This window comes from Cupressus sempervirens, chromosome 1, assembly GCF_028749045.1.
Source record: "Cupressus sempervirens isolate cs-2001-9-10 chromosome 1, ASM2874904v1, whole genome shotgun sequence".
NCBI classification, from domain to species: Eukaryota; Viridiplantae; Streptophyta; class Pinopsida; order Cupressales; family Cupressaceae; genus Cupressus; species Cupressus sempervirens.
The window spans coordinates 314973512-314989669 of NC_143118.1; the positions used below are offsets into that span (position 1 = coordinate 314973512).

Genomic DNA, 16158 nt, shown 5'->3' on the forward strand with positions numbered 1-16158 from the left:
AGTCAAGTTTTTAGGAATAATGTTGGCTTTAAGAGAAAACTTTTATTCATTTGAAAATAAATAACATAAAGGAAATTATAAACAATATTTACCATATTACTCATAAGAGCCCTCTTTCTAAGGATTGGACACATTATAAGAGTAAGAAACCTAGTTAAGTGGTCCCCCCAGATCCCTAGTTGGGTCAAACTAAACTTTGACAACTCATCACTTGATAATTAGGGTCAAGAAAGAGCTGGTGATCTTATCTCAGACATGTTGGGTGACATGATGGTGGCTATTTTGTTAACCTTGCCTCATAGGATTCCTACTTGGCTAAAGTGTACATAACTTATCATTAAATGGAGTTGGCAATCAAATGGCATTATACAAAATTAATAGTCGAGTGATGAAATAAATGCCATTGTGTTACTAGTAGAGAAAAATACAATAAGATGGGAAATAGTTTGAATCATTGAAAAAATTAAATATCTCCTTTCTATATTAGATGGTTACAAATGTCGACACATCTTTAGGGAGGCAAGTGACATCGTTAATAGGCTTGTAGCTATGGGTCATTTCATAAAAGTATTCATATGTTTAAATAGGTTCAAAGATATTCCCAATGTGGTTCATGTGGAAATTTCCAGAGATACTACCAAGCTTGGCAATAATGATACTCATGGTCAAGTTAATGACGATGCAAAAACTACAATACTTTACTTTGAGATTGAGATTTAATATTTTAATTTTATCTTAGCTCCCGATTCTCATTTCACCTATTATTTCCTCGATTTACCCTTTCTTTATTAACAACATGGGTGGAGAGCTAGATCAAATCAAATTTTATACTAAAAAGATTGTAAGAGTAATTGGAAGGTGTATAAAGTCATTGATAAGGGCCATGTTGACAAGTACATGAATGATATGAAGGCATCGAACCCTAAAATATTTTTTAGAAGAATGCAATATCTGGGGATTGTGAAAAACTTTGTGATGGAGAAGTGTTATTTGTTGTCTTGACAGAAACTATTGTTCCAATGATGACACTTATTATAGAGGGTAAAGGGATGCCTTTTCATTTTAAGGGGCATTGCAAACCATTCATCAAAAGTTTTCTAAACCATAAAGAGAGAGAGTTGCGTCTAGTTACAAAATGATTTGAACTAGCTTGAGCTATGCAGGTAATGGAAGGATGTGAAAATTATTCTATTCAATTTCATCACATTGGAAGGTAGACTCAAAATACTCTACTCTCATATAATTCCTAATCTTAATCATTTTTTCTAGTTTGTCAAATTTAACTATCACTTCTATTTGAATCTCACTCTATTTCTAAATGTAAGAGTAAGGATGATCCCCCCTTTTACTTTTGTCTCATTCTATGTCAATATGACTTATACCTAGATCTTACTCTGCAAGTGATCACTTCTCCATCCTTCATTATATATTCTTTCAACCCTATTTTCTCCACAATCCATCTACCGACCAATTATTATGTACTGCTACTACCTATGGTCAACAATAGGTAATACCCTCATAAAGGCCAAATACAAAGATCTAGGCTTAGAAAAATCTAACGATGACCAAATTGAGGTTTCTAAATATAGTATTTCACCCTAGTTCACAAAGTCATTTTGTGTTCTTGATAACATTGTTTGTAATTCTCATTATTGGTCCAGAAATTTCCCCTCCCTTGATGTAGTCTACTTAGATTACCTTGAAGACCTTGTTGTCGGTAAAAACAAATTCCCAACTAGAGAGGATACTAATGTAAACATTTAGGTTCTCTATGATTTGGACGCACTTAGGAGAATTTTGGAAGATATTTTTGTGTTTTATAATTGCTATAATCTCATTTGTAAATGACTTATTTGTAACTCAAAATTATAAGGAATCAAATTAATAGGTTTTTAGGTTTTAGTTGAATCAAAGAAAAAAGTGAAGAATTAGATTCTAGGCAAGGTTGATAAGAGGATAGGGAAATTGCTAATGATTCCACTAAAAATTTCAACAACTAGGTAGAAATGAAAGAGTCAAGAAAACATGTCAAGAACCAGATTACCATAGTGGACGAGAAAAATAAAAGTGTGTGTGCACTAGAAGCTATGAAGGGGAATCTGTCTTGTCTCAATAGAAATATCTAGGGCATTTTTACCTATAGAAATGATATTTTTCAAAAGACCACCCTATGAATTAATTTCTTACACTTGGAGATTGGGAAAAACAAGGAAAAATGTAGAAAGAGAGATAAAATCTTGGAGGTTGATACCAAAGATAATGTGTCCTCTTTAAAAGTTTTTTCATTGTCTAAAAAACCCTCTGTAGTTTGTAATTTGAAGGATCTTAATGAATACTAGGAAAGGTTTCCTTATCCGCATATTGGCTTAGTTTTTTTTTTTTTTTTTTGTTTGTTATATAGGTTAACTAGTTTTTTGTTGTTAATAATTCCCATATATTTTTTTCATTTAGCTAGTTGTTTGAATTGAATTCTTGTGGCTTCATTTCGTGTCATTTGTTCTGAATTGAAGTTACATTATTGGTCATGTTTATGCCCTATCCATTTTTGTATTAATTAAATAATCTTTACCTTTGGGGGGGTGAATCCATTAGATCCAGTTATCTTATAGGGCTTTAAAACATTTTAGTAACTATATAGCTTAATGATTAACATCAAAAGATATCATTCAATGAACTCATAAAAAATTAGTGTTACCTTACAGTTATTATGTTATTGTTACCGAGTTGTAGTATAAAATACTTATCATGAAAATGAACTTGCAACACAAAACATTCTCACATTGTTTATTTTATTATTGTAGTAGTATATATTGCATTAACCAATGTCCAATTAGTCAACAATGTGTAACTATTTTTTCATGCACAAATGTTGCCAAGCATTTAATTGGTTTCCAAGTGATTTAGAAGGCAATGCATGTCGAGTAATTTAGAAGGTCAATTTAGTTATAGTCAAGTCAAGTTCATGCTGAGGGATGACATGAAAGAAGAAGTAGAGCCTAGCGTTAGGAGCTATACATGCCAATCAAATATACCAATATCAATAAATTCTTAACAAAGAAGTAACCTATAATATCAAACAAAGTAGGCCCTATTTTTGCAATAACATAAAGCATTTTTTTTTTATTATAACGCTTGCCTTATGTGAATGCAATTATATCAATTTAAAAGTATTATTTAGAAAAAGCTAATATAAACTATCTCGAGGAGTTCACAAATCTCACATTGAAAAATGAGAATGTCAACTACATGAGACAATAGTTCTCCTTATAATATGCAATCTAATATGGTGTTGCATGATTTCACATTACAATGAAGTATAGGAAACAAAAACCTATTTCATTAAACTATATAATCCATCCAAAAATCGTGCAATGGGACCATAATCACTCATGATAATCTTTATTTTGAACTAGAACATTAATGGTGGAACTGAATTTTTTATGAATTTTGAACACCATTATTCTTCACATAGACCCTTGTTATAGCCCCGCCCCCAAGTTAGGTAACAAATAGGTGGTTGAATTGACCTCCTTGTAGTAGTGAGACACTTTGATATCCCAAAATCTTTGAGTACCTAACCACAAGTCCAGATCATCTTTTATAACACTAAAATTTTTATATCTATTTGATCTATGAAACTAATAGAAAATAATTAAATAAAAATTATGGTCACTTAGAAAAAAATTTGTTATAAAACAAGATTTTTTCTTATATCATTTATTTATCTAATCATAAAAATAAAAAAACATATTATTGATTATAAAAATAATAAAAAGTATTTAAAATATAAATATAAAAGTTACATATATAAAATTGGGAGAGAAATTGTATATTTAAAATAAAAATATCAAAGTTTTCAAAAAAGAAGAATACAATTTTTTTAACCATCTTCCTACAACAGTTACATTTCAATTATATTGTGAACATATGTAATAAAAACTACAACAATATAATCTAACCATCCCAATACACCATTGTATACCACATAACGTGTGAGAGGAATATACGAGCACCACATGGCCTTATTGAGCCCTAAAGGCTAAACAGGGTTCAAGTAGCACGAGGACGATGAGTGGGAGTTGCTGGAGATATCATCGCCTTTAGGGGAGTTTCTCCTTTTCTATTTGTTCAATTATACAAACTTCCATTCCCAATATTTTCACCAAATCAATGAGATCTTCTCTTACAGCTAAATGCAAAGCTGTATCTCCTTTTGCATCCATGTTTTGTATTTGGTTCATTAAACCTGCATGAATCGTCTGGTTAATAAGAAAGACAGTCAAATAAAGCTCGGGCCATTAATTTATCCAAATATGTTGCGCAGAGAATAACCTTGGTCGCGTAACTTTGCTTCTAGCTCTCCCTAAAAGTCTGCATTTTTGGAGTCAAGCGGTTAGTGAGAATAAAAATAAATGAAGAATAGCTAAAAGAAGAAAAGAAAGAGTACGCTTCCATCTAGTGTCGCCCATAGGAACAAGTGTAATGGGCATCCTAGATGTCCCGAAAAACTAAACCAATTTGCTGAAAGGAATTTTGTCACACAGTTTGCATTCAACCTCTTATTTCTCCGTTTAATGTTTTAAACCCCTTATAACTCCGAAAATCAAACGTTTATTTGTTTGTTGTGTTTTGTGCATGGAATTGGTATCATACAACATAAACAAGAAAGAAACTACAATAATATGCAAAGTGGAAATGAACTGCTACTAATAAAATGTTATTTTCAGAATTCATAAAACTAAATACATGGCAGATTTATCAACTCACTAATTACTTCAGCAGTATTGACATAATACTCCAGCCCATGCTTTCGAACTTTCCGCTACAGTGCTTCGTCCTTCAATCAGTCCACTACCTTCGTAATATCATTCCCTCAAAGTGGCATAAGCATCGAAAAAGTAGCGAAGAAGATAGAAACAAAATACCAAATCTCCCTGTAGCTAGAAATGCAACTAAATTGCCTGATAATGAAGCCAATAACAAAGAATTCCAAAGGCCAAACCCCAAGGGAATGACATCTAGAATTTTAAAAGAGAGGATAGACATCCTCAAATGCTAAGAATGGAGCTGCAACTCACACACCAATTTCTTCTTATATTCAACCTCCCTAATGAAGCCGCAAATGCTTCCTTTTATTCTATTTCCAAGGGTCCGCTCAACTCATATGGGCAATGTGGGATAAAAGATGTGTAGTATATAAAACATATATTAAAATACCCCTTATGTCTCCCTTGGGTACACATCCCCATAAAATAAATATTAAAGTAACACTTTAATATTTTACAACTAAATAAGACGTTACTTTGATAAAACTTCAGGCATTAAAATGTATTAGCAATCGGACTCCGAATAATGCGAGTGATAGCTCATCGAAAAGCTCTCACCGACGAGTATCAAATCCAATCACCAAAATTGACCTACGCTGTGTCTTGCTAACTTACTAAAAATAGTAAGTATGCCTGAAACTGAGTAAATCAACTTCGTTTAGGCCCAAACTAGAAATGACTAGGCAAAAGCACTCCAAGATCCCATTAAACCCTTCGTTAGCCCTCAGGACCATGTAGAACAAGGCTAACACACACACACTTGGTCAACTGCTAAAATGAGGACATTACAAGAAGTCAATCTTTGGGATGATGCTTGATTCTAAAAAAAATCCCAGTCCATGCCCTCCACATTGTCAATTATAATATCATAGGAATATTTGAAACTAAAATACCTAGAGGTATTTTAATCCCAAGCTATAGAATCCTCGATAGGGAATGTTAAAATTTGGGATGCTTAGTTTTTTGAAGCTCCAAGATCAAATTTTATTTCTATATGATTTGGTGAAGCTTTTCTCATTTCCTGTTGTTATCAATATAATTATTTAGCCATACTGGAAATCTCCTATCTTCTTGACCATAAGAAATTTTGTTGTACTTCAAAAAATTTTGAGTAGGGATAAGAAATAAAAAGAATACCCTGTAATGAGGTTTGAGAGTAATTTTAACTTGTCAAGACTACTAAGAACCTTCACTTTCCATCCTGCCAACTTTATTTACATAGACTACTATCAAGTTCATAAATTGGGGAGTAACCTACTTAAAAGTGATGGGTAGTCCAAGATAAGTGTCAGAAAGGATAGCCATTTAGGAACTTAACTCCCTTATATTCGAGCCTTGAAGATCTATCTTAGAGCTAAAGAAATGTTAAAATTTTGTTCCAAAGCCTTGACATAACAATCAAGGAGCTTCTTCCAGCATCTAGCCTTTCTAATCAAGAAATTCCATTCAAGAAATTATCATCGAAAAACTATTGAAGAACCTCTTGGTAAAGGATCATAGTAGGTTTGATGTATTTTATCTAACCCTATTGAGCCATAGCCATAAAATTTCTTCCAAGGAGCTCAACAAAAATCATAAATAAATAGCTGAACAGGGGGTCAAGTTGCCTAAACCCTCTAGAGGTGTTAAAGAGCTTCCAAAGAGTGTCATTAAGGAGAAAAAAAAATTGGACAAACTTGAATGTCTCCTTTAGAAAGTGGATAAATTTCTCTTCGAATCCAAGTCTAGCAATGATTTCAAATATAAAATCCCATCACATTTTTTAATATGGCTTTGAGATATCCAATTTCATTGTCGTTTTCGGGTTCTTACTCCTCTATATAGATTGTAGGACTTCATGAGAAGTAATAATTGGATAAAAAAATCTAGTGTCTAGGGACAAAGCCATTTTGAGATCGGATAATCAACATGTCTAGAAGTGGTTTCAGTGATTGACAAGGATTTAGAGAGGATCTTGTACATTGTATTGTAGAGGTTGATAGATCATAAATTATTCATTTTGGTTGGCTCACCAACTTTGTGAACAATAATAATATAATTTTGATTAAACTCTATTAACAATCTCCCTTCATTGATAAAGTCTCTAGCCAGAGGAGTCGGGTCATACTTTATGATGTCCCAAAATTCTTGAAAGAAGACAGGATGGAAGTCATTCGAGCCTAAGGCATTGAAGGCTCCCATGGAGAAAATCACTTCTTTCTACTCATCCTCAATGACTTTCTTTATCAAATTATAACTCATATCCTCATCCACCACTAGGGTTATGATTATTAGAAGTTCCTCACTCGTAATCCTATTAGGAGAAAGTTTTGATTGATTGTAGATATCTTGAAAGTATTTAGTATCCTAGTTCCCTAAATCAGCTTCCTCAAGATGCTCTCCATTATTGTCATTTTGTAGCTTCATAATAGGGTTATTGTCATTTTAGAGAAATACATGTGAAAAAATTCAATATTCCTATCCCCCTCAGTAAGGCACTAGACCTAGGATCTTTGCTTCCAAGAGATTTCCTCCCTATGAAAAATTTCTTTCCATTTACTTCTTAATTCCCTTTCTTCCTTGTTAATATCCTCAAAGTAATCTCCATTAGCCATGGCACTGTGAGTATCCTGAAGCTTCTTTGTAATATCTTTTTGTGTTTAAAAATGTCCCCAAAAGTGGATTTCATCCAAGTACTCACATCCCTTTTAATACTTTCTAATCTTCCAACTATTCTATAATAATTGTATCTTGCAATCCAATGTTCCACCTCTACTTGATGCACTCCTTGAAATGAGGGTGCATGTGCCACATAATCTCATATCAAAAGGGTTTACAAGCTAAAGAATCGTGATTGGCCTAGCTAAATAAAATCATGGATTGGTCAGAAATCATCCTAGGGAATGCATGAATTTGATTATATTTAATTAATAAATTAGGTTTCGGTTATTCCTTTAATAGAACCATTTTTTATAAAATATCTTAGCATTATTTAATTAATTTTTCTTATGTCTCATATAGTAGATTTGATTAAATAAATTTTTGCATTAATTTTGTTAAACAAATATATGCTCTTCCCTTTAACTATGAAATTAAGTAAATTATCATGTCCTTTGATTTCAATTCATTTAGCTACTTCCTTTAGATAGAATTTAAATTATTTTTTATTTAAGCCTCGACCCCTTAATGTGAAATATCCTCCTACATTTGCTAACTCCAAAGTAAACCACCCCATAATTCTCTCCAACTAGCCTAATTACTCCCCTAAATATGTGCACATTTGTAGTCCAAAATAATTAAGATAACTAACCAGTTATGTCTTAAGTCATTTTCTCTCTTAAAAGCACCTTGTCCTCCTAACTTCCCCAACAACTTGTTCTCCAATGTTCACATTTGTCACCCTTACATGAATGATTAGCCAAGGCCACTCCTTCAAATTTGTATCTTATTACCACTTTCTCATAAATTAGAACAAAGTGGGTGATTACTTGACTAAGTGGGCTTGAGAGCATGTTAGTGTCTGAGATATTAAAGAGAGGGGTGGGTTTCCTTGTGATAATATGGAGACATTAAAAATATTAGTGTTAGAGAACAAGATTGTGTAATCTTGATGCTTGAGACTTCTTTTTAAAAAAAATCATTTGTTTCTTATCTTTTAGTAGGCCCACAACTTGTAGTTTATATTTCTCACTTCATTTTAATAATATTCACCTACATTTTTACCTAATTTTTATAAAGTATACTAATTAAATTATATGTAACTTAAAATTAAATATCACTCTATTTTATATTCAACTTTAATTTATAGTATTATAAAATCAAATTGTTTTCTTAATCAACTTTTATCAAATCTATTCATACATTACAGCGCCTTGCAAGTATTGGATGGATGTTGACTGGAGTATAAGGCATATATACAAAAGATGGCTACAGCTGGACAACATGATAAAGTAAAATTAAGCTTTGAAGTTTTGCATATTGGAATGCTAAGAAATTAAAAGTATTCTGAAAATTAATTATAATCCATAAATTTAAGTTGTGTGCATGTATATGGTCAATTGGGAACATAAAACCTCACCATGGTTCAACGAAAGGAATAATAATGAAAGAGCACAAGGTGAATGTTCTTGACATAATTAATTGCAATGTCTTCCGAGTCGAGTTGACAAAATGACACTTTACCAAAACTGCAAGCGATTTGAAATAAATAATTATTTCCCAAACACGGTGGAACTATAAAACATTATGTTTCAGTGTATTAAATAAATAAATAGATGGAACAAAAAGAAGAAGATAAAACATTATGTTTCAATGTATTAAATAAATAAATAGAATATAATAAAGTTTTCAAAATTCAAAATAATATCAATTAAAATAAGAATGTATTTCTTATTATTTATATAGTTTCAATCATTACTTTGATTTGTTTTAAAATTGTTTTATTTTCAATTCAAATGTTCAACATATAAATTATTTTTTATATAAAAGTATTTATTTTCAATTTGAAATGTAAAATTATAATTTTAGTTTAATTGTAGTCGAAAGAAATTACAATACAAGAACCAATCAATCAATATGCACCAATTTAAAAATAATTTAATAATTAAGACCAAATGATTTAACAGAACTATAAAACTAAATATAATGAAAATTTTATTAAATAACAATTTGTGAAGCTCACCATAATAATAATTTAGGATGAGGAATGATAATGAGGGCAATCCTATATCAGATTTTTTTGTTAAAATATTAATTTAATTCCTTAAAATATATTTTTATTAATATCAAAAGTATTAATTAAAAAGAAATATGACTGGTTCTATAATAAATTATTAAATCTTTCTTTATAAAAGATAAGAATATATATATTGAAAGTTATGGATTCCAACAACTAAATGTCTTACCAATCAACAAAATTAATAAAAAATAAATTATAATTTCATAATATTATCATTTATAACATGTAAAACAACTACTAAAAACACATTGAAACTTTCCAACCAAACCAAAGGCAGGATCCTAAATTCAGATATTAACTACCATTAAAACTTGAACATTATTGATTCAACAATAATGTCGTATTTTAACCTAACACATTAACTCTTAAATAATAGAAACAATTATATATTATTAGTCCCTGCCTATAAATAGGCAGGGTACTAATGTTTTTTTTTACCCCCACTCTATTAATTTTTGGAGAACAATTACTCTATTTCTAAAGTTATGCCTAAAGTTCAACAAACTTTCTATTTTAAAATTAATTTATATTGATTTATTACCTTTTTCTAATTGGTCCATTACATTTTTGGTGGGGTTTATTTTATTTTTCCATTTGAAAAAATACAATATTTTCTAACATGCATTAATGAATTCATTAATTGCACTCTATCTTTTACACATTTGTGACAAATTCATTATTAATTACAACTTTATCTTTTGTATATTTGTTACAAGTTCATTACAATTATAAAATAATTACAACTTTATCTTTTAGATATTTGTCACAAGTTGATTAGATTTATTAAAAAGTCATGTTTTTTATCTTTCACAACAAAAATAATGTCTTATCAATATTAATATCACAATTTTTAGTTTTGAATATAGTATTTAAAAATGTTAATATATTTTATATTATTTTAAAAATTGGTTTTATATAAATCAATAATTACTAAATTTGATTTTTTATTAAAATATATTATTGCTATTAAGAATTGTATTGCTTTATATATATAAACTTTACTATATATCAATTAAAAAAATTAAAAACAATTAATCTCCAAATTAAACTTATGTAATAAAATTCTAAAAATCTTAAATTTCTTAGTTAAAATTTCATTTACTCAAATCTTGCAATTTTACAATGCATTACATTATGTTGTATATTTTTAGACGATGGCTAGTCGCCACATTATTCTATAAAATTAAAATTTAAAATATTAACTAAAAATCTAAGGTAAATTTGCTAAAATTTATAACTTCTCTTTTCAAAACCATAATTTTAACAAATATTACGTCCAATTTGTTTCCCTAGAGGTAGGGACTCCAGCTCTCAAAGAGCTCTTGTTTTAATAACTTTTCATATTTTAACATTAATTTCATATTGTTTCTCATCTCAATAATCAAACATCAAATGTAATTTCCAATAGCAAGCTAAGTTTGGTTGAAGCTACCTTCATCTTCCTGACGCAGTCCACTGAACTTGCAATGCCCAGAGATAAAATCATGAATAACTTCATTAGCGGAATGGAGACCGTTGAGAAGCCCACACTATTCTACCAGCAACCATACGTTTTGAGCAATTTCATCCAGTATAAGAGATACACTGAGGAGCCGATGAAATCTTTTCCGCTTCACTACAAAGTGTATCGATTGATGCACAAATGCGAGAACCCCTCACAAAGTAATGGCAATGAGACTTCCCAAAATATCCCAAGAGAAGGTCTTTACCTTACGAGCCATCATCGCATAGACCACGGACATATACTCGTATGCGGTGAATGCAAAGCTGTAGCAAACAACTAAACTGTTGATGGTCATGAACAGCATCTTGTTCTCTGTCGTAAGCTGAGAGCTCATCTCCCACATGATACAAACAAAGAGGGAGAGAAAGAAAGCTATGCAGTCGAAAATAATGAAGATGACAGGAATTGGCTTTTTCAAAACTTGGATTTGAAAATTTGTGCGTTTGTTTCAAAATTTGCAACATGGAATTATTATACAGGACTTCCAATTTTGCCTCAAAATTAGGTTTTCCAACTTCCTAAAAAAAGTAGGAATTGAAAATCAAAACCTGGTTTTGTTTTTTAAGGAGTGTAAAAACAATAGATTGGACTAGTTTTTGAAATTTGCCTTTATATGTCTCCACACGCATCTTCCGAGTGAAACAAACGGTTCCAGTAAAATCCAAAAAATCAGAATGAAGATATACAAAACCTTGATTTGGCTAAACCAAGATTTGTAGAAATCCGAGTTTTCTAAATTCCATGAACCGAATGGACCGTAGACATAAAACCGTATGCGGTGAATGCAAAGCTGTAGCAAACCACTAAACTGTTGATGGTCATGAACAGCATCTTGTTCATCTTGTTCTCTATTGTAAGATGAGGGCTCATCTCCCACATGATACAAACAAAGAGGGAGAGAAAGAAGGCTGTGCAGTCGAAAATAATGAAGAGCTTAAATGAAGTGAAGGATATAAGAAGAGGGCCCCAAAGATCCTCTTTAACACCAGCCTGATCACCGGACTGAAAACCACCGGAGACTATGAAAGCAGCAGCATATGTCATGGTGGCCAAAAGTGCCGCCACAACGAGCTCTGCATTGTGTCTCTCTTCGTAGGCTTTTTTTACCATTGACCTCGCATTGGTGTACTTTTTAAGTTTCACCTGTGGTACACAGTACATGAAATGCTTCTGCTTCCCTCTAAAATCTCCCACCTTTTTAATAATCTTGAATGATTCATGGTACTCAGTGACTTCTCTTGCAATCTCAAATGGTGTCTTCTCCTCACTGTTCTGCGCAAGCTTGTTCACCCCGGGCACTTTTACCAGTAAATTCACCATCTAATCCACATAGGAAAACAACAAAATGTCAATTAGATCCATTCAAAAAAAAAGTAACCTTAAAAAGTGAAGATTGGTGGGCATTAAGACCCCAAAAGTTTCTTACGCTCTCATATTTGTTCTTTGCAGCAATGTACAAAGGAGTGTCCCCTCGCTGAACAACTGGCTGGTCACTTTTCGTGAGATGGTGGGGAATTGTAGCACCATTACCTTCATTTTCTGGACGTAGATTTATTGGAGGGCAGTAATGCTGATTGATAAGCGCTGACAACTTTACCGTTTTCTTAATTAAATGTTCCACAAGCTTGACTTGGTTAAGCTCCACAATGTAGTGCAGGGCATTTGATGTGCGAGTTATTAAAAACTCTACAGGTTCTCTGGATACCAGGCTTATTGCCAATTTTAGTGGAGTTTCTCCTTCATTATTTGTATACTCACACAAATTGGCATTCAAATCTACCAATTGTTTAATTAGCTCCACGCGATTTTTTCTCACAGCTAAATGTAAAGCCGTGTCTCCTTTTTCATCGGCCTTTTCTATTATGTTGATCAAACCTGCATGAATCACGCAATTAAGAAGGACAAACAAATAAGGCATAGCTTTGCGAATTATAGAAAATGAGTTTAGGAAGAGAATGACCCGAATCTCGTAGCCTTTTTGCCAAATCCCACAACAAATCTGCGTTTTATGAGATAAGAGTAGTTAAACAAGAGAAATAAGCGAAGAAGAATAGGCTTCTAACTAAAAGAAGAGTGGATATTAGGATATGAAAGCCTTGATCCCCTGCAACTACCACCAAATGGAAACATGTTCTTCCTTCCAAGGTTTTCTTTTGAATTAAGCTTGACAGCTCAAGCTGTCCGAGCAGCTTTCTTGTAGCGACTGCGTTACCCCTTTCATAAGCATCGAAGAAGGTCGATATGGTATCCATTTTTCGAAGAATTTAGTGATGTTAACCCTGAAGACTGCTTAATCTTTTCTTTATAGAGAATACAGCTTCCTTAGCTCGTAGCTAGGTACAGTGAATTCACCTTAATGGATCTATTTTGCCAATTTATTTCCCCGTGCTTGCAAATAAGCTCAATTTGACAGGATATATTATGCTACCCTATGACGTCATTCTCCTTCATTAGAGTAGATTCTTCCATTAACACCCATTGTCGTTCAATATTGCCACTGTGTATGAAACTAGAAATTGCGTTCGGGTGCGCATTTGGTCCGTGAGACATCTGGAATATAAATTGGAAAACTTTTGGTCTATTGGTCGCATACATCATTACAAAAATAAGCCCTTTAATATAAAGTAGGATAATCAGGTGTAATAATCAACATACTCATGTTTGAGAGAATATGGAATGTCTTCATCACAAGTTATTACCAATCCAATAAATCATTTCTTAACACTAAACAATTCAACTTAAATGCTTTTAGATCTACACAGTATATATTATAATAATAATAATAGAAGTTTTCTTTGGTGAAGAAATACATCCAAATAATAAGGCAGCTATAAACATTTATGACTAAAGGAGATGTATAAATTCCTTATCATTTGCAAATCTATTAAGAGTCCCCCCAGATCCCTAGTTGGGTCAAACTACACTTTGATAGCTCATCACTTGATAATTAGGGTCAAGAAAGAGCTGGTGATCTTATCTCAGACATGTTGGGTGACATGATGGTGGCTATTTTGTTAGCCTTGCCTCATAGGATTCCTACTTGGCTAAAGTGTACCTAACTTATCATTAAATTTAGTTGGCAATCAAATGACATTATACAAAATTAATAGTCGAGTGATGAAATAAATGCCATTGTGTTACTAGTAGAGAAAAATACAATAAGATGGGAAATAGTTTGAATCATTGACAAAATTAAATATCTCCTTTCTATATTAGATGGTTACACATGTCGACACATCTTTAGGGAGGCAAGTGACATCGTTAATAGGCTTGTACCTATGGGTCATTTCATAAAAGTATTCATATGTTTAAATAGGTTCAAAGATCTTCCCAATGTGGTTCATATGGAAATTTCCAAAGATACTACCAAGCTTGGCAATAATGATACTCATGGACAAGTTAATGACGATGCAAAAACTTCAATACTTTACTTTGAGATTGAGATTTAATATTTTAATTTTATCTTAGCTCCCGATTCTCATTTCACCTATTATTTCCTCGATTTACCCTTTCTTTATTAACAACATGGGTGGAGAGCTAGATCAAATCGAATTTTATCCTAAAAAGATTTTAAGAGTAATTGGAAGGTGTATAAAGTCATTGATAAGGGCCATGTTGACAAGTACATGAATGATATGAAGCCATCGAACCCTAAAATATTTTTTAAAAGAATGCAATATTTGGGGATTGTGAAAAACTTTGTGATGGAGAAGTGTTATTTGTTGTCTTGACAGAAACTATTGTTCCATTGATGACACTTATTAATGAGGGTAAAGGGATGCCTTTTCATTTTAAGGGGCATTTCAAACCATTCATCAAAAGTTTTCTAAACCATAAAGAGAGAGAGTTGTGTCTAGTTACAAAATGATTTGAACTAGCTTGAGCTATGCAGGTAATGGAAGGATGTGAAAATTATTCTATTCAAGTTCATCACATTGGAAGGTAGACTCAAAATACTCTACTCTCATATAATTCCTAATCTTAATCATTTTTTCTAGTTTGTCAAATTTAACTTTCACTTCTATTTGAATCTCAATCTATTTCTAAATGTAAGAGTAAGGATGATCCCCCATTTACTGTTGTCTCATTCTATGTCAATATGACTTATACCTAGATCTTACTCTGCAAGTGATCACTTCTCCATCCTACATTATATATTGTTTCAACCCTATTTTCTCCACAATCCATCTACCGGCCAATTATTATGTACTGCTACTACCTATGGTCAACAATAGGAAATACCCTCATAAAGGCCAAATACAAAGATCTAGGCTTAGAAAAATCTAATGATGACCAAGTTGAGGTTTCTAAATATAGTATTTCACCCTAGTTCACAAAGTCATTTTGTGTTCTTGATAACATTGTTTCTAATTCTCATTATTGGTCCAGAAATTTCCCCTCCCTTGATGTAGTCTACTTAGATTACCTTGAAGACCTTGTTGTCTGTAAAAACAAATTCCCAACTAGAGAGGATACTAATGTAAACATTTAGGTTCTCTATGATTTGGACACACTTAGGAGAATTTTGGAAGATATTTTTGTGTTTTATAATTGTTATAATCTCATTTGTAAATGGCTTATTTGTAACTCAAAATTATAAGGAATCAAATTAATAGGTTGGAGGTTTTAGTTGAAGCAAAGAAAAAAGTGAAGAATTAGATTCTAGGCAAGGTTGATAAGAGGATAGGGAAATTTCTAATGATTCCACTAAAAATTTCAACAACTAGGTAGAAATGAAAGAGTCAAGAAAACATGTCAAGAACCAGATTACCATAGTGGACGAGAAAAATAAAAGTGTGTGTGCACTAGAAGCTATGAAGGGGAATCTCTCTTGTCTCAATAGAAATATCTAGGGAATTTCTACCTAAAGAAATGATATTTTTGAAAAGACCACCCTATGAATTAATTTCTTACACTTGGAGATTGAGAAATACAAGGTAAAATGTAGAAAGAGAGATAAAATCTTGGAGGTTGATGCCAAAGATGATGTGTCCTCTTTTAAAGTTTTTTCATTGTCTAAAAAAGCCTCTATAGTTTATAATTTGAAGGATCTTAATGAATACTAGGAAAGGTTTCCTTATCCCCATATTGGCTTAGTTTTTTTTGTTTTT

The 16158-nt window shown here is 31.9% G+C and overlaps 1 pseudogene; it reads right to left on the bottom strand.

The window, feature by feature from the left end:
• Positions 1-10955: 10955 nt before the first annotated feature.
• Positions 10956-13299, bottom strand: LOC149577380 (uncharacterized; annotated as a pseudogene).
• Between the last annotated feature and the right edge of the window lie 2859 nt (positions 13300-16158).